Source organism: Vanessa atalanta, unplaced genomic scaffold, assembly GCF_905147765.1.
Source record: "Vanessa atalanta unplaced genomic scaffold, ilVanAtal1.2, whole genome shotgun sequence".
In the NCBI taxonomy this organism is placed as follows: domain Eukaryota; kingdom Metazoa; phylum Arthropoda; class Insecta; order Lepidoptera; family Nymphalidae; genus Vanessa; species Vanessa atalanta.
Window position 1 is genome coordinate 25,001 of NW_025920008.1, and position 5,368 is coordinate 30,368.

A 5,368-nucleotide genomic window follows, 5' to 3' on the forward strand; every position below is an offset into this window, starting at 1 on the left:
CGCGCAAATTACCCACTCCCGGCACGGGGAGGTAGTGACGAAAAATAACGATACGGGACTCTTTCGAGGCCTCGTAATCGGAATGAGTACACTTTAAATATTTTAACGAGGAACAATTGGAGGGCAAGTCTGGTGCCAGCAGCCGCGGTAATTCCAGCTCCAATAGCGTATACTAAAATTGTTGCGGTTTAAAAAGCTCGTAGTAGCATTTGTGCGCCGCGCTGTCGGTGCACCGCATCCGCGGTGATACTGACACGTCTGCGGAGCATATCGTCGGTGAGCCGGCGGTAAAACGCCGGTTCAATATCAAATCCTATCAGCGGTGCTCTTCAGTGAGTGTCGAGATGGGCCGACAATTTTACTTTGAACAAATTAGAGTGCTCAAAGCGGGCTCAAAATGCCGCTTGAATATTTCGTGCATGGAATAATAGAATATGATCTCGGTTCTATTTTGTTGGTTTTCAGAACTCCGAGGTAATGATTAATAGGGATAACTGGGGGCATTCGTATTGCGACGTTAGAGGTGAAATTCTTGGATCGTCGCAAGACGAACATCAGCGAAAGCATTTGCCAAAGGTGTTTTCATCAATCAAGAACGAAAGTTAGAGGTTCGAAGGCGATTAGATACCGCCCTAGTTCTAACCGTAAATATGTCATCTAGCGATCCGCCGACGTTACTACAATGGCTCGGCGGGCAGCTTCCGGGAAACCAAAGGATTTTGGACTCCGGGGGGAGTATGGTTGCAAAGCTGAAACTTAAAGGAATTGACGGAAGGGCACCACCAGGAGTGGAGCCTGCGGCTTAATTTGACTCAACACGGGAAATCTCACCAGGCCCGGACACCGGAAGGATTGACAGATTAATAGCTCTTTCTTGATTCGGTGGGTGGTGGGTGCATGGCCGTTCTTAGTTGGTGGAGCGATTTGTCTGGTTAATTCCGGTAACGAACGAGACTCTAGCCTGCTAAATAGGCGTCGTCATTTAGGTGTGCTCGATTTCGGTCGAGCAACTCACTGGCGGCGTATTAAAATTCTTCTTAGAGGGACCGGCGGCTTCGAGCCGCACGAGATTGAGCAATAACAGGTCTGTGATGCCCTTAGATGTCCTGGGCCGCACGCGCGCTACACTGAAGGAATCAGCATGTTCTCCCTGGCCTAGAGGCCCGGGCAACCCGTTGAAACTCCTTCGTGCTGGGGATTGGGGTTTGCAATTATCCCCCATAAACGAGGAATTCCTAGTAAGCGCGAGTCATAAGCTCGCGTTGATTACGTCCCTGCCCTTTGTACACACCGCCCGTCGCTACTACCGATTGAATGATTTAGTGAGGTCTTCGGACCGACACGCGGTGGCTTCACGGCCGTCGGCGTTGCTGGGAAGTTGACCAAACTTGATCATTTAGAGGAAGTAAAAGTCGTAACAAGGTTTCCGTAGGGGAACCTGCGGAAGGATCATTAACGTAAATTATCAATCTCGAAAGAGTGCGATAATGAACGATAATAAAATTCTAAAACACAAATATCGACGTTCGGAATGTGTCGTTTCGATGCGAGGACGCGATTCTCACTCTCTCTCTCTCACACAGCAGTGTGTCCGAGTCAGAGTCCAGAGTCGTGTAACGCGTCCTATTCTGATATTTTTCGATGTCGATTTCGAGGAAAGTACGATGTGTTAACGCACATCGTCATCTTCAAATAAAATGTATATTTCTTTTTTTTTTTTTTTTGTACTTTTTTTTTTTTTTAACTTTTTTTTTTTTTTTTTTTTAATTTTTTGAATTTTTCTCTGTATACTAAAAATAAGAGAAAAAAAACAAAAAAAAAAATAAAAATAAAAAAAAAATAAACTCATATCACTGGCGTATAGAATCGTTCGAGTGATCGTAGAAATTATAAAAATAAAACAAATTAAAAACCATTACCCTGGACGGTGGATCACTTGGCTCGCGGGTCGATGAAGAACGCAGTTAACTGCGCGTCATAGTGTGAACTGCAGGACACATTTGAACATCGACATTTCGAACGCACATTGCGGTCCGTGGAGAAACATCCAGGACCACTCCTGTCTGAGGGCCGGCTGTATAAAAATATAAACCACACTGTTCAATGTTTAATGTCGTAATGTCTATTATTTCGTAACCGACTCAATAGACTGACTGACGTTTCTCGAACATATGACGGTATCCGCGTTCGATGTGTTATATTACGTGTTTAAATATACTTAATATAAATCTCGTTCTCGGTCCGTTCAAATATAACAAATACGATGTGTATGTATGTTTACGTTTACATGCGTGTGTGTGTATATATTATTTATATTTTTATATACGCGTTCGTGTGTACGTTTACGTCACGGAGTTTCGTTATGCGACGTCAGAGAGACTGAGAGCGTCGCTCGTCGCCAGACGAGGAGCGCCCATCTCCGACCTTTCGATCGTTTCATTGAGTTGTTCTCGATCAAAGAGGGTAATCGGAGTTTAGGTGATCTCTTCGTCTCGTGATTATCGAGTACGTGCGTTTCTTTTGTTCATACTCTAATGTCAAAATTTCGAATACAAAAGCTCCGCGATCGTTACGACGTATACGAGACGAACGTGTTTATATGATGTGTAAATAAAGCGCGCTCGCATCGTTGAACGTGATGACATCGAAACATTCGTATATATATATATTGTATATATATCGAGTAGGCGGACTCGACGTCCGAAGAGCGCGTCGACGCCGACGTCGGAACGATCGGAATGAAAATTCTCTCTCGTCTCGACGAAAGCGGCGCCGTCGCGTTGACGGATATCGCGTCTGCCTCGTTTTTTTTATCGTTGGCCTCAGATCAGGGAGGATCACCCGCCGAATTTAAGCATATTAGTAAGCGGAGGAAAAGAAACTAACCAGGATTTCCTTAGTAGCGGCGAGCGAACAGGAAATAGCCCAGCACTGAATCCCGCGGTTGTAACGATCGCGGGAGATGTGGTGTTCGGGAGGTATCGCTTTCTCGTCGTCGCCACTCCTGTCCAAGTTCGTCTTGAACGGGGCCGTTTTCCCGTAGAGGGTGCCAGGCCCGTAGCGACGGAGCGAGACGGCGAGAGGTACGCTCCTCAGAGTCGGGTTGCTTGAGAGTGCAGCCCTAAGTGGGTGGTAAACTCCATCTAAGGCTAAATATTACCGCGAGACCGATAGCGAACAAGTACCGTGAGGGGAAAGTTGAAAAGAACTTTGAAGAGAGAGTTCAAGAGTACGTGAAACGTTCAGGGGGTAAACCTGCGAAACTCGAATGAACGAACGGAGAGATTCATCGTCATTCGACGGCGTACGGGCGCGCGCCTCGATGTCTCATACCTCCCCTCGCGGGTGCGTCGTGGGGCACGGGTCGCGTCCGTCGACGTTCGTCGACGGCGTGCACTTCTCTCTCAGTAATACATCGCGACCCGTTCGATGTCGGTCTAAGCGCCGTTCGGGAGTCCAGTCGTCGTGTTCGCGCACGTCTATTGGACCGTGACGGTGGCCGACCGGCCGTCGGACGGTAGTACAAAATCGTACTTATAATACGAATCGCGCCACGCGTCTCACGCGCGTCCGGCCCGACGCAAGCGAACGTCGTTTGTCGATGTCCTGCCCGAGTGCGGACGTCGACGCGGCGCTGCTGTCGTCGCTGCCGTGTTGTCTCGGACTGTGCGCGTATCCGTCTGCGATGATTCATTTTCGGGCACTCGCAGGACCCGTCTTGAAACACGGACCAAGGAGGTCTAGCATGTGTGCGAGTCATTGAGATATTTATACATAAAACTGAAAGGCGCAACGAAAGTGAAGGCGCGCGCTAAACACGCGCGCTCAGGGAGGATGGAGCTTCGGTCTCGATCGATCTCTCGCACTCCCGAGGCGTCTCGTTTCCAATCCGTGAATGCAGGCGCGCTCTGAGCACAGATGCTGGGACCCGAAAGATGGTGAACTATGCCTGGTCAGGTCGAAGTCAGGGGAAACCCTGATGGAGGACCGTAGCGATTTCTGACGTGCAAATCGATCGTCGGAACTGGGTATAGGGGCGAAAGACTAATCGAACCATCTAGTAGCTGGTTCCGTCCGAAGTTTCCCTCAGGATAGCTGGCGTCGATAATTAACAGTCCCATCCGGTAAAGCGAATGATTAGAGGCATTGGGGCCGAAACGACCTCAACCTATTCTCAAACTTTAAATGGGTGAGAACTCCGGCTTACTCGAACGATGAAGCCGGAGATCTGATGACGGTGCCAAGTGGGCCAATTTTGGTAAGCAGAACTGGCGCTGTGGGATGAACCAAAACGTAGTGTTAAGGCGCCTAAAAAACGCTCATTGGGACACCATGAAAGGCGTTGGTCGCTCATGACAGCAGGACGGTGGCCATGGAAGTCGGAATCCGCTAAGGAGTGTGCAACGACTCACCTGCCGAAGCAACCAGCCCTGAAAATGGATGGCGCTGAAGCGTTTTGCCTATACACTACCGTTACGGGCACGTGCGACGTTGTACGTTTGCGTCATTATGCCGTAACGAGTAGGACGTGCGCGGCGGAGTGCGCAGAAGGGTCTGGGCGTGAGCCCGCTTGGAGCCTCCGTCGGTGCAGATCTTGGTGGGTAGTAGCAAATACTCCAGCGAGGCCCTGGAGGGACTGACGTGGAGAAGGGTTTCGCGTGAACAGTAGTTGCTCGCGAGTCAGTCGATCCTAAGCTCAAGGAGAGATCTTATGTCGATGTGGCGTGTTTTTTTTTATGTTTACGTTTTTTTTTGTTTTGTCGTTTATTCGTCAATTCGAGAGAATGTGATATAACGAAATAACGCCCTTCGAGCGAAAGGGAATCCGGTTCTATTCCGGAACCCCGGCAGCGGAACCGTTTCAATAATCGTTCCCTCGTTTCAAAGCGAGTGTTCGACGGGGTAACCCAAAGTGGCCTGAAGACGCCGCCGAGGGGTCCGGGAAGAGTTTTTCTTTTCTGCCTGAGCGTTCGAGTTCCATGGAATCCTATAGAAGGGAGATATGGTTCGGAACGCGAAGAGCACCGCATTTGCGGCGGTGTCCGGATACTCTCTGCGGACCTTGAAAATTCAGGTGAGGGATGTACGTGGAGATGTCGCGCCGGTTCGTACCCATATCCGCAGCAGGTCTCCAAGGTGAAGAGCCTCTAGTCGATAGAATAATGTAGGTAAGGGAAGTCGGCAAATTGGATCCGTAACTTCGGAATAAGGATTGGCTCTGAGGACCGGGGCGTGTCGGGTTTGGACGGAAGCGGATGCGGCCGGTGCCGGGCCTGGTCGACGCTCGTTCGTCTCTCGGGACGTTCGTGCGGAATCCGGACCCGCGTTCCGGCCTTCCGCGGATCTTCCTAGCCGTAAGTCCGCGTCG

At 49.7% G+C, this 5,368-nt stretch overlaps 2 non-coding genes across 2 annotated transcripts in view; both read left to right on the top strand.

The window, feature by feature from the left end:
- LOC125076660 overlaps positions 1-1,455 on the top strand; it is a 1,907-nt gene extending 452 nt beyond the window's left edge. The window contains exon 1 of the ribosomal RNA XR_007120588.1: positions 1-1,455. This exon is cut by the window's left edge and continues 452 nt beyond it. This is a non-coding gene — a ribosomal RNA (small subunit ribosomal RNA).
- A 461-nt stretch (positions 1,456-1,916) lies between these two features.
- LOC125076665 lies at positions 1,917-2,073 on the top strand. The gene has a single exon (XR_007120590.1). It is a non-coding gene; the product is annotated as a 5.8S ribosomal RNA (ribosomal RNA).
- The last annotated feature ends 3,295 nt before the right edge of the window (positions 2,074-5,368 follow it).